Consider the following 16,297-nt stretch of genomic DNA (forward strand, 5'->3'; position numbering starts at 1 on the left):
TCCCCTCTTGGATCCAGCGGCATGGTGAAGTCCAAGGTGGCTGGGGGAATTTCTGAGTGAATGGTCAGACCAAGCTTCGATGCAAGGGATGGCCTTTCCACACTTCACGGCACGTGTTTGCTAGATGGCCGTTGACCCTATGAGAGGGTTCATCCACCCTTTGACAGGTCTTGTTTTTCATCCTGCAGAGTGTCTAGCCACTCTCCACACCAGCAGGCAAGCCTGGTGGGGGAGCCGGTTTAGTCGCCTATCACCCGACCATGTGACAGGTAGTACTGGGTTGCATGGTACCAGTAGCACTCAGATGAGTGACCTGACCCCGAAGCCACAAAAGATGGAGATGTTACAGAAAATGGTAGAAATATATAGATTGGCACAACATTGAGGGCCAAGAGACCTGTACTGTGTTGTAGTGTTCTATGATTCAAGTCCTCCAGTCCCAGCCACATTCTGTTGAATCTCCTTTCACCCCTTCTAACTATTGATATCTTTCCTGTGGCTGGATGATCAGAACTGCACACAGAACGTCGTCTCACCAATGTCTTCTGGAGCAGAATTATGAGTACCCTGCCTAATGAAAACAAGCATTCCAAATGCCTTCTTCACCACCTTGTCTTACTGGGACATGACCTTTATGGAACTATGCACCCGTAGCCCTAGATTTCACTGTTCTACAGCACTTTTACAGGGCTCTGGCAATTTCTGTGCTTTTTCTGCAACAGCTCCATCGGCTCTCGAATGGAGTGGAACAAGGAAGTCTGCAGGTGCTGTTGTAGCCGACTGCTACAAAGAAACACACACATACAATATGGCAGGTTAAGCTCATTCCTTTATTAGGGTTGGAAAGGATGCCTTTATACTGTTCAAGTTCCCGCTGTTTTTGCTGATTGACCGAGTCATCCATATGAATAACAATAGCAGGTGGGAATGTCCATGCATATGAATGCCCTTCTTCCCCAGCCTGTTTCTGCTGAGTTAGCTGGGCAGCTTCTACCCCCGCCGGTTCATTGATCTGGAAGTCGCTTTAGCAATCTCTGTCCGCATCTGCTGCTGCGCAATGTGCCGGCCCGATCTCCGCAATTGTGGGCTACCATATGACCCCCCCCCACCCCCCAGAACTGGCGTTACAGTCTATAATGTCCGTAGGTATAGTCCCCAAAGTCTTTTGTGGTCTGCCTCTGTGTCGAGGTGTTGGTGTCTCCACGGGTTCTGCTGAATCTGTATGGGCAGGCTTGAGTCTATCTGTAGTGAAGACTTTTGGTTTACCACCAATGTCCAACTCAAAGGTGATTCTGTTGTTCGGATGACTTGAAAGGGACCTTCAAATGGCTTCTGCAGTGGTGAATGGTGGGGTCCTCTGCATACAAACACGTACTCACATTCCTTGAGTTCTTTGGGGATGATGGACTTGGCTTGTCCATGTCTGAAGGGTGGGTTCGGAGCCAGGTAACTGACCTGTAATAGTACAGATTCTATCACCAATGTGTATATGTACAGACTTGTAGTGTAGGATGACTGATTGTCTGAGAGCGTAGCAACGCCTACTGGCAAGTCTTAATGGATTGCTCCTAGCCAGACCAGGTCATTCTGGACTGGTCGACCTACATGTGATATGCTCCAGTCTTTTAGTTAATAAAAGCCTTGGTTTGGATCAACGAGTCTTTGGTTCTTTTGATGCGCTCTACATGACCTTTTCGTGCAGCCTGTCCAGGAAGTTGACTGTCTCCTCCTGCTGTCCTCTGGACTGTGGAACAAAATCCCCGGGAACCGTGAGTGGGGCTCTGTAGACAAGTTCAGCAGAGGATGCATGGAGGTCTTCTTTCGGCACTGTTCGGATGCCTAGTAGTGCCCCTGATAGCTTGTCCACCCAGTTGGGGCCCTTGAGTCTGGTCATGAGGGCGATCTTGAGGTGCCTGTGGAAACGCTCCACCATTCCATTGGCTTGCGGGTGGTATGCCGTAGTATTGTGTAGCTGAGCGTTCCATAGGTTGGCAATGTCGGTCCACAAACTGGAAGTGAACTGTGCACCTCGGTCAAAAGTGATGTGCTGTGGCAGTCCGAATCTTGCAATCCAGGATGAGAGGAGTGCTTTGGCACAGGACCTGGTGGATGTGTCAGCCAGGGGGATTGCTTCTGGCCACCAGGTGAAGCTGTCGACCACTGTGAACAGGCAGCGGAAACCCTGAGAGACTGGCAAGGGTCTCACTATGTCCACGTGAATGTGGTCAAACCTGCGTTCCATTGGCTCGAAAGGCTGTGGGGGGACCTTGGTGTGTCGCTGCACTTTGGCTGTTTGGCATTGTGCAAATGCCTTGGTCCACCCATGGACTTGTTTCTGCAATCCATGCCACATGTTCTTGCTGGCCACCAGCCGGACCGTAGTCCTGATGGATGAGTGTGCCAGCCCACGGATGGAGTCAAAAACCTGTCGCCTCTATGCCATTGGGACAATAGGTCAAACCTGCCTAATGGCCAGGGTGGTAGTACCTGTGCCGACTGGAACTCCCTGAAGCCGAAGGCCTGTGACAGCAGTCCTGTACTGCGGGATCTCGTCGTCCTGTTGCTGTGCCTCTGCCAGTGCTGCGAAGTCCAGACCATTGACCAGGGAGACTTTCGCGACCATGTTGTCTTTGCCCGAGATGTGCTTGACGTCGGTGGTGTACTCTGAGATGTAAGACAAGTGTCTCTGTTGGCGGACTGACCAGGGACCAGAGATTTTAGCCAGGGTAAAGTCAGTGGTTTGTGGTCCGTGAAAGCTGTGTAAGCCCTTCCCACAAGAATGTACCAGAAGTGTCGATAGCTAAGTACAGCGCCAGCAGCTCTCTATCGAATGCGCTGTACTTTAGTTCAGGGGGCCACAGACGATTGCTGAAGAAAGCTAGTAGGTACCAACTTCTTCTATCTGCTTCTCCAGGACTCCACCAATCGCTGTTCCTGAGGCATCGACTATGAGAGCCGTGGGTGCATCTGGTCTGGGGTGGGTCAGGAGTGCAGCTTTGGTCAGGGCTTCTTTTGTTTCCACAAACACACGTGAGGATTCGTCGTCCCAGGTCAGGTCCTCCTCCTTGCCGGACATCAGGATGAACATCACTCGAGCAGCTGCTGGGATAAACCTGCAATAAAAGTTTATCATCCCCACAAACTCCTGCAGACCTTTGGTTGTACTGGGCTTCGGGAAGCTATAGATGGCATCTATCTTGTTGGGCAGTGGTGTGGCCCCATCTTTTGTTATCCTGTGGCCCAGGAAGTCGATGGTGTTCAGGCCAAACTGGCATTTGCCCAGGTTGATGGTGAGGCCGAACTACAGACGACTAGAGATTTCGGAGGTGCTGAAGGTGTTCCTGTCAGGCTCTACTTGCCATGAGGATATCGTCGAGGTCTCTGCCCACTGCGTCCATTGGTCACCGCATTTTTGAGCCCGAATGGCATCCTCAGGAACTCGAACACCCCAAATGGAGTGATGATGGTCGTCTTAGGGGTATCATCAGGATGCACCGCGATCCTTGCACAAGATCCACTTTTGAGAATATTGTTGCCCCGTGCAGATTTGCCGCAAAATCCTGAATGTGTGGCATGGGGTAACGGTCTGGGGTAGTGGCCTCGTTGAGCCGGCAATAGTTGCCACATGATCTCCAGCTTCCCATTGCTTTAGGCACCATGTGCAGGGGCCCAACACCTTGAGCTTGCGGAACTCCTCCTTGGCCAGTCGGAGCTTCTTTGTGGAAGTTGTCTTGCCCTTGCATGGAGAGGTGGGCCCTTGGTCAGGATGTGATGTCTGACGCTGTGTCGAGGCATCTCCGCTGTGAACTGAGGGGAAAGGATTGCCAGGAATCCTGCTAGCACCTTGGAGAACTCATCCTCCGAGCTGTGGACAGAATACAAGTGCTTTGCCAGAAACCTAGCGCCCCTCAGTGCGATGGTCTGGTAGGTTTTGGTGTGGATGAGTCGTTTACCTTTAAGGTCCACTGGGAGGTTGTGGGCTCGCAGGAAATCCGCTCCAAGGAGTGGTTGTTCCACTGCGGCCAGCATGAACTCCCACGAGAAGAGACTGCCCTGAACTGCAGCTCAGCCCTATGAGTGCCATAGATAAATTGCTGTTGTTAGCAGCCCTCAATGTGGGTCCCGCTAGCCTGCGCCTAGTGTCCAACCCTGTTGGGGATATCACGTTGACCTCTGCTCCTGAATCCACCAGGAAGCATCTGCCGGACAGGCAGTCCCAGATGTACAGGAGGTTCTCTTGGTGGCCAGCTGTCATGGCCATCAGCAATGGCTGGCCTTGTCATTTCCCTGGAACTCGCAGGGGGACTGGCATCGGCAGGCCTCTGTGCCCGATCTCTGGTGGTAGAAGCACCATGTGTCGTTGGACTCACTCCTGCCTCTCATCTGTTGTTCCTTGCTTGGGACTGCTCTGGTCTGATTGCAGGACTTTTTTTATGAGCCCCATGGTAGCCGAGCACTTCTGTTTCTGTTTCCACAGAATGTCTGCCCATGCTGTGACTTTCTGGCGGTTGCTTCAAATCTGATCCGCCAGGAGCAGTTGGATATCTTCAGGCATCTGTTCCAGGAACGCCTGTTCGAACATGATGCTGGGCTGCTCACCTCCCAGAAGGGCCAGCATCTCATTGATAAGTGCCGATAGGGATCTGTCTCCAAGCCCATCCAGGTGGAGCAAACCTGCTCCTCTCTCTTGCCACAAGAGTCTGAAAGTCTGTTAATAGCTCTTTGAAGGCAGTGTAAGTGCTTCCGATGGTGGCCTGTGGATAAAATTGGCCACTCTGTCTGCAGTCTGCAGATCCAGGGAGGTCTCTGCTGTAGTAACGGGTGGTCTCTGCTGTGATGCCCCGAATCTGGAACTGAGCCTCCAACTGGTTGAACCACACGCCGGGTCGAACTGTCCAGAAGGTTGGGAGCTTCAGGACGACTGCGCTAACTGCTGCTTTATTCTCCATCGCTAGATTTAGATTCTTTCCAAACCGTCAAAGTCACCAATTGTAGCCGACCGCTACAAAGAAACACACACACACACACACACACAGTGTGGCAGGTTAAGCTCACTCCTTTATTAGGGCTGGAAAGGCTGCTTTTATACTGTTCAAGTTCCCGCCGTTTTTACTGATTGACTGAGTCATCCATATGAATAATAACAGCGGGCGGGAATGTCCATGCATATGAATGCCCTTCTTCCCCAGCCTGTTTCTGATGATTTAGCTGGGCAGCTTGACCAACGCCATTTTAGGGCTGTTGATCTGATGCTGCCCCAGCTTCTTCCCCCGCCGGTTCATTGTCCTGGGAGTAGCTTTAGCGATCTCTGTCCACATCTGCTGCCGCGCAATGTGCCAGCCCGATCTCAGCAATTGTGGGCCGCCACACTGTCATTGTTGTTAAATAACGAAGGTGATGGAGACAGAAGAATTATCCAATGGTGGTTTCATTGGATGCAGAAAAGGCATTCGATAGAGTAGAATGGAAGTTTTTATTTAAAGTACTTGAAAAGTTTTCGTTTGGTCTCTCATTTATTGGTATGATTAGGGCTCTGTATAATGGTCCGAAAGCTAGAGTTGTTACTAATGGTTTGCTTTCAGAATCCTTTAATTTAACAAGATCTACTAGACAAGGATGTCCATTATCACCCGCCTTGTTTGCTTTAGTTATTGAACCTCTAGCACAATTAATACGTCAGAATGATAGTATCAAAGGTATGAGAGACTTGAATGAAGATTATAAAATAAATTTATTTGCGGATGATGTTTTGCTATATTTGGTGGATCCTGATGTTTCTCTGCCAGCACTTCAAGATTCCTTAGAGATTTATGGTCAATTATCTGGTTATAAGGTTAATTGGGCTAAAAGTGAAATTTTATCAATTAGTAAAGATGATTATTCAATGTTTAGAAATATTACGAATTTGAAGTGGACGAAACAAATTAAATATTTGGGAATTAATGTTAATACTGACTACCAAAATTTATATTCACTTAATTATCTTCCTTTAATGAAGAAGATTAAGGTAGATTTAGTTAAATGGAAAGATTTACCTTTGGGTTTATTAGGAAGAATTAATACTATAAAAATGAATATTTTTCCTCGTATACAATATTTATTTCAATCAATTCCTTGTTGTTTACAAAAAAGATTTTTTAAGAATTTATATAAAGTAATTAGGGATTTTTTATGGAAAGGAAAATTTCCTAGGGTGGTGTTGAAAAAATTGATGTGGGATTTTCAATTTGGAGGGTTACGGCTACCTATGTAGAGCTCGTCGAAAGAACCAAAGACTTGTTGATCCAAACCAAGGCTTTTATTAGCAAAAGACCGGAGCTCTTCACAGGTGGCCGACCAGTCCGGAATGATCCGACCTGGCTAGGGACACAACCCTTTAAGGCCCAAACAATAGGTGTGGCTTAGCTCTCAGCCAATCGCTGTAAGCACAGTCTAGATACAGTAACTATATACACTATGTACATTGGTGATAGATCTGTACTATCACATTCACCCCTTCTTGGAGAATTGACCCTGGAAAAAAAAAACAAAAACGAGGGAGAGAATGAAAAGGAAGGGGTAGGTCAAGGACTGTAGCGGTCAGGGTGTCTGACCATCCGGCGTGACCGCCGTGGTGCCGGGATTGGGGTCGCTGGAGTGGTGTCACCAGCGGGCTCATCGGGTGCGACTGCTCCGTCGCTCAATTCCCCAGTCGTTTTGTCGGCAGGGTGGCCCGAGTCATTGGGGTGCTGTTGGTCCTTCTGTTGCGGCATGGGGCCTGGAGCATAAGGAGTTGGGGGGTTTGCTGGGTCTACCGCGTCCTGAGCTAGGTCCCGCACTGAAACAGTGTCCTCCCGCCCGTCTGGGAACTCCACGTATGCGTAATGTGGGTTCGCGTGGAGTAGAGTCACTCGGTCGACCAAGGGGTCGTTCTTTGAGTGCCGGACGTGGCGTCGCAAAAGGACAGGGCCAGGGACGGTGAGCCATGCCGGTACAGTGGTTCCCGATTCGGATTTCCTCGGGAAAAGGAACATCCTTTCGTGGGGGGTGGCATTTGTCCATTAAGGGACGCATGCGGTCAGGATCTGGCATGACTATCCCGTTTTCCACCACACAACCTAGAATAGCGAGTCGTGTGGTCCGGAAAACACACTTGTCCAAATTGTAAGTCAGGTTTAGCTGACGGGCAGTTTGAAGAAATTTGTCTAGGTTGGCGTCATGGTCCTGCATGTCGTGGCCGCAGATGGTGATATTGTCCAGATACGGGAAGGTAGCGGTTAGCCCGTTCTGGTCCACCATCCTGTCCATTTCCCGCTGGAAGACCGCAACACCATTTGTGACCCCGAATGGTACCCTGAGAAATTGATATAGCCGCCCATTCGCTTCAAAGGCCGTGAATGGTCGGTCCTTGCAGCGGATCGGGAGCTGGTGGTAGGCCGAACGTAGGTCAATAGTGGAGAAAATGCGGTACTGGGCGATCTGGTTCACCACATCCGTGATGCGTGGCAGGGGGTACGCATCCAGGAGTGTGAAGCGGTTAATGGCCTGCCTCTCGCCCCCGTGCGGAACACTTGACACTACCGCCGCTGCTGCCGCCGCCACAGCCACCCCCGGGGCCGACGCTACCGCCGCCGCCACGGACTCCCCCGGGGCCGACGCTACCGCCGCTGCTGCCGCCGCCACAGCCACCCCCGGGGCCGACGCTACCGCCGCTGCTGCCGCCGCCGCCACGGACATCCCCGGGGCCGACGCTACCGCCGCTGCTGCCGCCGCCACGGACACCTCCGGGGCCGACGCTACAGCCGCTGCTGCCGCCGCCACGGACACCCCCGGGGCCGACGCTACCGCCGCTGCTGCCGCCGCCACAGACACCCCCGGGGCCGACGCTACCGCCGCCGCAGCCACCCCCGCGGCCAACCAGGTGCTCACCCTAGCGTCCATCGCTGACGACCGCCAGGGCCCGACCGCCGATCGCGAGCAACTACAGACCCCACTACTTACCATTCACCCGCCACAACAGCACTTCCGGGAGGTTCTCCAACCTGCTCCTCGAGCGTTGACTACGTCATCCCGTTGCGTGACGTCATCCCGTTGCGTGACGTCATCGCGCAAAACTCGCCTGTCAACTGCTTCAATAACATTAAACCAGCAATGCTCTCATCCCCTCACCAGAGCAATGGAACTGATTAAAGTGCATGGACACTACACCAATTGCTTATTTGACTCTGGGTCAACTGACAGTTTTATCCAGCCAGATCTGGCCCTCCGTTGGGGACTTGACATTATCCCCACTACCCAGAGGATCTCATTAGCGACGAGGTCGCACTCGACTGGGATAAAGGGGTATTGCATCGCCACGCTGGAAGTACAGGGCGTGACGGTCACCCACTTTAAATTATTCGTCCTTCCCCAATTGTGCGCCCCAGTGTTGCTGGGATTAGACTTCCAGTGTCAGTTCCAAACGGTGTCCCTACACTTTGGGGGACCCCACGCCCCCCTCTCGGTCTGCCATCGCCCCACTCCCGAAGCACCCGAGCAACCCGCCCCCGTGCCCCGGGGCCAATCCTGCGGCCTTTCCACACTCCGGATTGCCCCGCCAGCACTCTTCGCAAACCTCACCCCTGGCTGGAAGCCTGTGGCCACCAAAAGTCGGCAATATAGTTACGAAAACAGGCAATTCATTAGGAGTGAGGTGCGTAGATTGCTGGATGAGGGCATCATCGAACCCAGTTCAAGCCCCTGGAGAGCCCAGGTGGTGGTTGTCAAGAATGGGGAAAAACTACGGATGGTGGTCGACTGGGTCCAGTCCCTAGAGAGCTCGGTGGACTTTAAGGCTGCATCCTCCATTGTGATTGCAATCCGGGCCACGTCCTCTAGTTTTTCTACCCCTTGCTCGAGCAAACGCAGCCTCACTTCGTTCGACCGGAGCCCGGCCACATAAGCATCCCGGACGAGGTCGCTAGTGATCTCGGCAGCAGTTTTGTCCACACAGTTACAGTCCTTGCCCAATGCCTTTAATACTTGTAAATATGCCCTGCTGGACTCGCCGGGCTGTTGCTTCCTCGACGCAAGCACGAGCCGGGCATGAACTCTGTTCACCGGTTGATCATACAGTCCTTTCAGTACCTTTATGGCTGCGGTGTAAGTGGTCTCATCCTGGATGTTCTCGTAGACTCTCAAGGACACCATAGACAGCAATGCTGTTAGACGCTGGTTATCCTCCTCTACCTGAATGAATCTCAGGAAGTTTTCAAAGTTCAGCAGCCAGAACTTAAAGGCTTTGAAGGCTGTAGCTGACTGTGGGTCGATATCAAGTTTTTCTGGCCGAGTTAAACGCTCCATCCCTTTCAAAAAAAATTCTTTTTGCTAATAAAATTGTAGAGCTCGTCGAAAGAACCAAAGACTTGTTGATCCAAACCAAGGCTTTTATTAGCAAAAGACCGGAGCTCTTCACAGGTGGCCGACCAGTCCGGAATGATCCGACCTGGCTAGGGACACAACCCTTTAAGGCCCAAACAATAGGTGTGGCTTAGCTCTCAGCCAATCGCTGTAAGCACAGTCTAGATACAGTAACTATATACACTATGTACATTGGTGATAGATCTGTACTATCACAACCTAACTTTCAATTTTATTATGAAGCAGCTCAATTTAGATTTCTTAGCGCATTAATGGCCACACAAGATACACCTAGTTGGGCACAGATAGAATTGGCAGTTATTTCTGAAAAATTTTCGAATGAATTTTTATTTCGATGGAATAAAAATTTGTTACGAACTTATGATGTACCAATATTGAAACATTTAATGAATTTATGGACAAGTAAATTACATAAAATGGGATTGAAAAATAAGTGGTCAGGAAGATTACCATTATATAATAATCAACTTGTTCCTTTCACGGTATCTAATACTATTTTGAAACAATGGGAGGAGAAAGGAATACATAATTTATCTGACTGTTTTTTAGAAGGTCATTTTTGTTCTTTTGTAGAATTGCAAAAGAGATTTGATATAAGTGGTTATTCTATATTTGTGTATTATCAGTTAAGATCTTTTGTAAAACAGGTATGCGGTCGTCAAATGAATTTACTGTCTGAAACTGCTCTCATTTCCAAAAAAGGGTTATATATCAGGTTTGTATCGTATTTTGTTGGAAAGTGAAAGTAAAATAGATTGGGATAAAGATAAAATGAAATGGGAAAAAGATTTAAGTTTAACAATAACTGAAGAAGATTGGTCTGAAATCTGCCGTAATAGTGTTCGAAAATTGATTAATGCTAGATTGGCGATGATTAATTATAGTTTTATACATCAATTATATTTAACACCCGAAAAATTAAAATAATTTGGTTTTAGTAAGTCAGATCTTTGTTTTCGTTGTGATCAGGTTTCTGGTACTTTTTTACATGCTGTTTGGTTGTGTGATCGGTTACAACAATTTTGGAAAGGTATTCAATCTGTATTTAATAATCTATATAATCATATTGTATTAGACCCTGATATATTTTTATTAGGGAATATGCAACCGTTGATTGATTTAGAATTAGATAATTACCAGATCTCTTTTATTTACTTAGCGCTGGCAGTGGCCAAGAAATGTATAGCGATTACTTGGAAGAATAGAAATGTATTGTCTTTAGATAGGTGGTATTCAGAGATGAAGTTTTGTTTGGTTATGGAAAGAATATCTTTTTCTATACAAGATAAGATGTCTTTTTATGAGTTAAAGTGGACCCCATTTATTGATTATATACAATTTAAATAAGTTTGAATTAATCATTTTTTTTTCTTTAAAAAAAAACTTATTTTATTATATATTTTTTCTATATATATGTTTTCTTTTTTTTCTTTCTTTTTTTCTCTTTTTTTAGTTTTTTTTATTATTAGTTGTTTTTTTTCGTTTAAGTTCTTTTTGATTTTGTTTTTTCATATATATTCTTATATAATAAAAAAAATTTGGATTAATAATTAATACTTAATTAATATTTTTTTGTTTTTTTATATATATCCATCTTTTTTTTAAGCTATATTTTTTTTTAAATTATACTAATAGTATTAATTCTTCACTCTTTATCGTGGGGGTGGGGAGGGGGGGTTAGGGGTTAAAACTAGTTTTTTTTTAGTCTTAGTTTTTAGTTATTAGGGGGAGATGCCGAGATTGGTATTGTATTAACTATGTTACTTTGTACTTGTATTACTTTATTTTGTATTTTTTCTGTATGTGAATTACTTACTTTCTTCATATGTTAAAATTAATAAATAAAGTTTCGGAAAAAAAAGGTGATGGAGAAAATCTGTTTCTCCCTTTACCAGCATCTCTTTAATCTATCAATAATATGTTATGATCTTCCTTCAGAAAAATTTAGACATTTAGCCATATACCACAATTAACCTACAAACCTCGTACATATTGAAGGGTGGAAGAAAACTGAAGCACCCAGAGGAAACCCTCACAAACTTGGGGAGAACATTCGAACTCCTTACAAACAGCGCTGGATTCGAACCTGGGTCACTGGCGCTGTAATAGAATTGCACTGACTGTTATGTTTGGTTTCTGTTGCTTGATTAGAAACTTGCATTACTCATTTTTAAAAGTATATACACATTAAAATACAAAATAACAATACAGAAATTACCCACACTTTTCAGATATTATAGGTCAGAGTCAAAAGTATCAAGAAAAATCATCAATAATATGATGCTCTTTCTTTGAAATTTTTTTTTTAAAAGGACAGAAGCAAAGTATTTAGAGTCTATTATCTCTATAATTAACCACAGATTCCTCTCTCAAAGCAACTCAGTTGAGGCCTTAGATGTCAAACCGTTAAATATATCTTCTTTGTGACCAGCCATTGATCCGATTTTGGATACAAGATCAAGGTTTGTCAAATTTCATAGAAAATTTAATGAAATTTTCTGTCACCAAGATGTGTACAGTTGTACCATGTACTTTTTTATATATATACAAGGACTAAAATTACTTCAATTTGTCAAATTTTAGCTTTTGCAATGACAGAAATGTGGTTGACCATAATTGGTATATAGTACAGATAGTATGCTATTTCTTCTTCTTTGGCTTGGCTTCGCGGACTAAGATTTATGGAGGTGTAATGTCCACGTCAGCTGCAGGCTTGTTTGTGCATGTGGCTCTCAGCTTCAGTTAACTTTCTAAATTTCTATCAAATTTCAAAGAATTAACTACAACTTGGACATAGTCCAACTTTGAGATTATAAAACGTCCCAAATGTTCTTCACAGGATTATCCAAAAAAAAGTGTGTCACCAAGCGATCTGGGCAGACCCAAAGCTTGATTGAGCCAGAAAGCTTTAAGGAGCATATTAAGTCAGTGTAGAGGTTAGCACTATTACAGTACCCTGGGTTCGAATCTGGCACTGTCTGGAAGTGGCTTGTATGTTCTCCCCACATGGGTTTTCTCCAGGCACTCCAGATTCCCCCCACCTTTCAAAATGAGCTTAAATGGAGTAATTAGGCGACACTGGCTCGTGGGCTGGAAGGAATTGTTATTGTGCTGTATGTCTAAAAAAATCTTAAAGTTGAAAAAATTCAGCAGGGTGGTGGTGGGGGTGAGATGAGGGGTTGGGTTAGGAGGTATGGACTCAACTCAGGGATCAAGCCAAAGATAACAATAGCTTTGAAGAGAGTTGTAGTAACACAAAGTAAAGATGGAAATTATCAAAACCATAAAGATCAAGTAGGTGGGCACAGCATCTTAAGTTCAAAGTTCAGATTTACTGTCAGAGTACATACATGACATCACATACAACCCTAAGATTCTGTTTCCTGTGGGCCAGGCAGAATTTCTACTTAAAGGTAGTGCAAAAAAAAAACTGTATTCATAAAAAATACATATACAAAAGAGAAATGTAAACAAACAAAGAGGTGCTAACAAAATGACTGTGCAAATAAATATTTGATAATAAATAATGTGCAAAGTAAGAATCCTTAAATGAGTCTTTGATTGAGTTTATTGTTTAGGAGTTTGATGGTGGAGGTGTAGCAATTGTTCCTGAACCTGGTGGTATGGGTCTTGTGGCACCTCTCCCTTTTTCCTGATGACAGCAGCGAGAACAGAATATATCCTGGATGCTTCATGATTGTAGCTGCTCTCCAATGGCAGCATTCCATGCAGATTTTCTTGATGTTGGGGAGAGTTTTGCTTGTGATGTACTAGGCCGTGTCCATTACCTTTGGCAAGGCTTTTTATTTTGAGGTACTGGTGTCCCCATACCAGGTCATATACAGCCAGGCAGCATACTTTACATTTTCTGTGGAAGTTTGCCATGGTTTTCAATTTCATACCAAATCTCCACAAACTCCTGAGAAATTATTTGCGCTTACACGCTTTCTTCATAATGGCATTTGTGTGTTGAGTACAGGAAAGCTCCTCTGAATTAGTGACTCTGAAGAATTTAAATTCGCTCACCCTCTCCACCTCTGATCTCCCTCTTCACTTTTGATCCCCAATGATATTTTGCGAGGTGTCTGAGAAGATTTGGAATGTAACCGAAAACTCTCATAAACTTCTACAGGTGTACCATGGAGAGCATTTTGGCCAGTTGCATCACTGCCTCGTATGGAGGTTCCAACTCTCAGGACAAGAATAAACTCTAGAGGGTTGTTAACTCGGCCTGTGACAACACAGGCACCAGACTTCACTCCATCAAGAACATCAACATGAGGCAGTCTTTTCAAAAAGCAGCCTCTATCCTCAAAGACTCCCACCACCTGTGGTGATATGTAATTACACCACTGGGTCACCAGGAGTCATCCCAGTGACCTTGTATATAAAGCAGTCCAAAGCTACAGTCTCACCTTCCAGATTCATCTTGCAGAGAGATAAGACCTCTTAGTGTACATACTAGTTTATTCTTCTTTTCTTTGGCTTGGCTTCGCGGATGAAGATTTATGGAGGGGGTAAATGTCCACGTCAGCTGCAGGCTCGTTTGTGGCTGACAAGTCCGATGCGGGACAGGCAGACACGGTTGCAGCGGTTGCAGGGGAAAATTGGTGGGTTGGGGTTGGGTGTTGGGTTTTTCCTCCTCTTATATTCACACTGCTGGTGTGGTTATTGTCAGTACAATTTAATAAACTAATATGATAGCTACTAGGATGGAAGCTGCTTCTGCTCCAACGCGCATTCCCAACCACCTGGAGACTCTTCCTGAGGAATGGAATCCGGGGACGACTAGCATGCATGTACATCCGAGGACAGAGATGGCGAGGGACCACTGTACTGGAATCGTGGTGGAATGGGGGAAGACCACAGAAGTATGATAGGGCAGGTAAGAAACGCCCAAGAGCCCTGCCTGCCGGTGGGTTCGCCGGTACAGGCGCTGCCGACCCTAAACCCCGGTCCAATCAGAAAGGGGCCACTACAAGCGCGGGTGGAAGGATCTCCACAAGTTGTGCTCCCAATCGCCACGTATGTGCAGAATTCCCGACCACTCCAGAGCCAGGGAAAGCAGACACCACTACCGTCACTCCCCCAGCAGCAGTTTCCCCAGAACCACGGAGACCTGATGTTACAGCTGGGATCCCCCCTAAGCCCGCTGTAAATTTCCCAAAGCCAGAGACTCAGCCAACAGCCCCAAGCACCCAGGTTACTCCTCCAGCAGACACAAGCCCCACAGAGGCTCTACCAACAGCTTCCAGTACCCCAGGGTCCACCCTTGCTACACCTAAGGGACCAGAGATTGCGGCTTAGCCATGTGCTATGACCAGACAGACTGTAGCTCGACCCCAGAAATCCCGGAGCCAGCATCCACTTCGACCGCTGGCAGAGATGCTTTCTGAATTATGTGGAGGGTGCTGAGGGATCGGATAAAAAGCTATTAATGCTGCTGTTAGCGCAGCTGGGAGATCACCCTTACTCCCTTATGCTAGGTCCTTCCAAGAGGCAATGAGCACTTTACAGAGGCATTACAGTAAGGAGCTTTGCGAAATCCACTCCCGGTACAGGCTCATGACCAGGTCACAACAAGTAGGGTGTCTGCCAGAGACTTTATATTCTCTCTGAAAGACCTGGCGAGAGGCTGCAACTTTAAAGCAGTATCAGCTCAGGAGTATGCGGAGGACGTTATTAGGGACAGAATTGTTGCGGGCATACAGTCCACTGAGATGAGACATCAATTGCTGGAGAAAGGAATGGTGGGGCTAGATGAGGCAGAGACTATTGCAGAAGCTTTAGAAAGCACCAGGAAAGAATTGGAGGAGTACTCACAGGACCCTGGGAGTGAGACAAACGTCACACTGTTGGACTCTCTAGCCCCACGAAAAGAAACGTATGCTGCCCCACAGGAATCCACAGCAGCAGCAGCACTCCTTGAGGGTCCCAAGTGCTTTTTCTGTTGTCAAAGAAAGCACCCCAGAGCCCTCTGCCCTGCCAGAGAAAATGTCTGTTCCAACTGTGGAAAACGTGGGCATTATGCAAAAGTCTGCAGAAGCCCCAAGGCCACAGCCAAGGCCCATTCTCATGCTAATGAGAGGCGGGGAAAGTTCTTCTTTCTCCACAGACAAACAGAAGAAGAAGAATGCCATGTGCAGCCGGCCATCTTGGACAAATGCTACAAAGCAGAGGACACAGTCTTCCGGAGATGAATATGACGCCAAGTACTATCGGATGGAAGGACACGCCAGACTTGCCTCCCTACGCATGAATTAGGCGAGTCCACACAATTTTTCTGATGCCACTGTGTGCATCAAAATTAATGATGTGAGGGTAAATTGCTTAATAGATAGTGGAAGCACTGAAAGTTTTATTGACCAGGGGTTAGTCAAGCGCCTTGCCCTCTCCAAATACCCAAGTGAGCACCAGATCCTGTTAGCAGCCAGCAGTCTTGCGGCTGAGGTAAAACAGGGTTACTCTAGAAATCCAGGGCACAAAATACGAAGGGTTCAAATTACTAGTACTCCCTCACCTCTGTGCCCCGGTACTATTGGGGTTAGATTTTCAGTGCCAGTTAGAAAGCATTACAGTAGTGCACAACGGGCCTCACCCCCCCACTACGCCTTACGAAGAAACAACACTGCAGCCTGTCTGTCCTGAACATAGAACCCCCTCTGCTGTTCACACACCTGACCCCAGAATGCCCACCAATAGACACAAAGAGCAGGAGGTACAGCCTAAGGAACAGAGCCTTCATTAGGTCAGAGGTCCGCCAGCTACTATAGGAGGGCATCATACAGCAGAGCACCAGCCCCTGGAGAGCCCAGGTGGTTGTAGTAAAGTCAGGAGAAAAACTGTGCATGGTAGTGGATTACAGCCAGACAATCAACAAATTTACACAACTAGATGC

At 46.9% G+C, this 16,297-nt stretch overlaps 1 protein-coding gene and 1 long non-coding RNA gene across 2 annotated transcripts in view; one reads left to right on the plus strand and one right to left on the minus strand.

Annotated features, from left to right (window-relative positions):
- LOC138760789 (endogenous retrovirus group PABLB member 1 Env polyprotein-like) overlaps positions 1-16,297 on the plus strand; it is a 155,375-nt gene that overhangs the window by 122,017 nt on the left and 17,061 nt on the right. The window lies entirely within an intron of this gene.
- Positions 1-16,297, minus strand: part of LOC138760791 (uncharacterized) — an 82,788-nt gene that overhangs the window by 38,385 nt on the left and 28,106 nt on the right. The window contains exon 2 of the long non-coding RNA XR_011355878.1: positions 11,382-11,499. This is a non-coding gene — a long non-coding RNA (uncharacterized lncRNA). The remainder of the gene's footprint in view (positions 1-11,381; positions 11,500-16,297) is intronic.

The sequence above is a fragment of the Narcine bancroftii genome, chromosome 4, assembly GCF_036971445.1.
Source record: "Narcine bancroftii isolate sNarBan1 chromosome 4, sNarBan1.hap1, whole genome shotgun sequence".
Lineage (NCBI taxonomy): Eukaryota > Metazoa > Chordata > Chondrichthyes > Torpediniformes > Narcinidae > Narcine > Narcine bancroftii.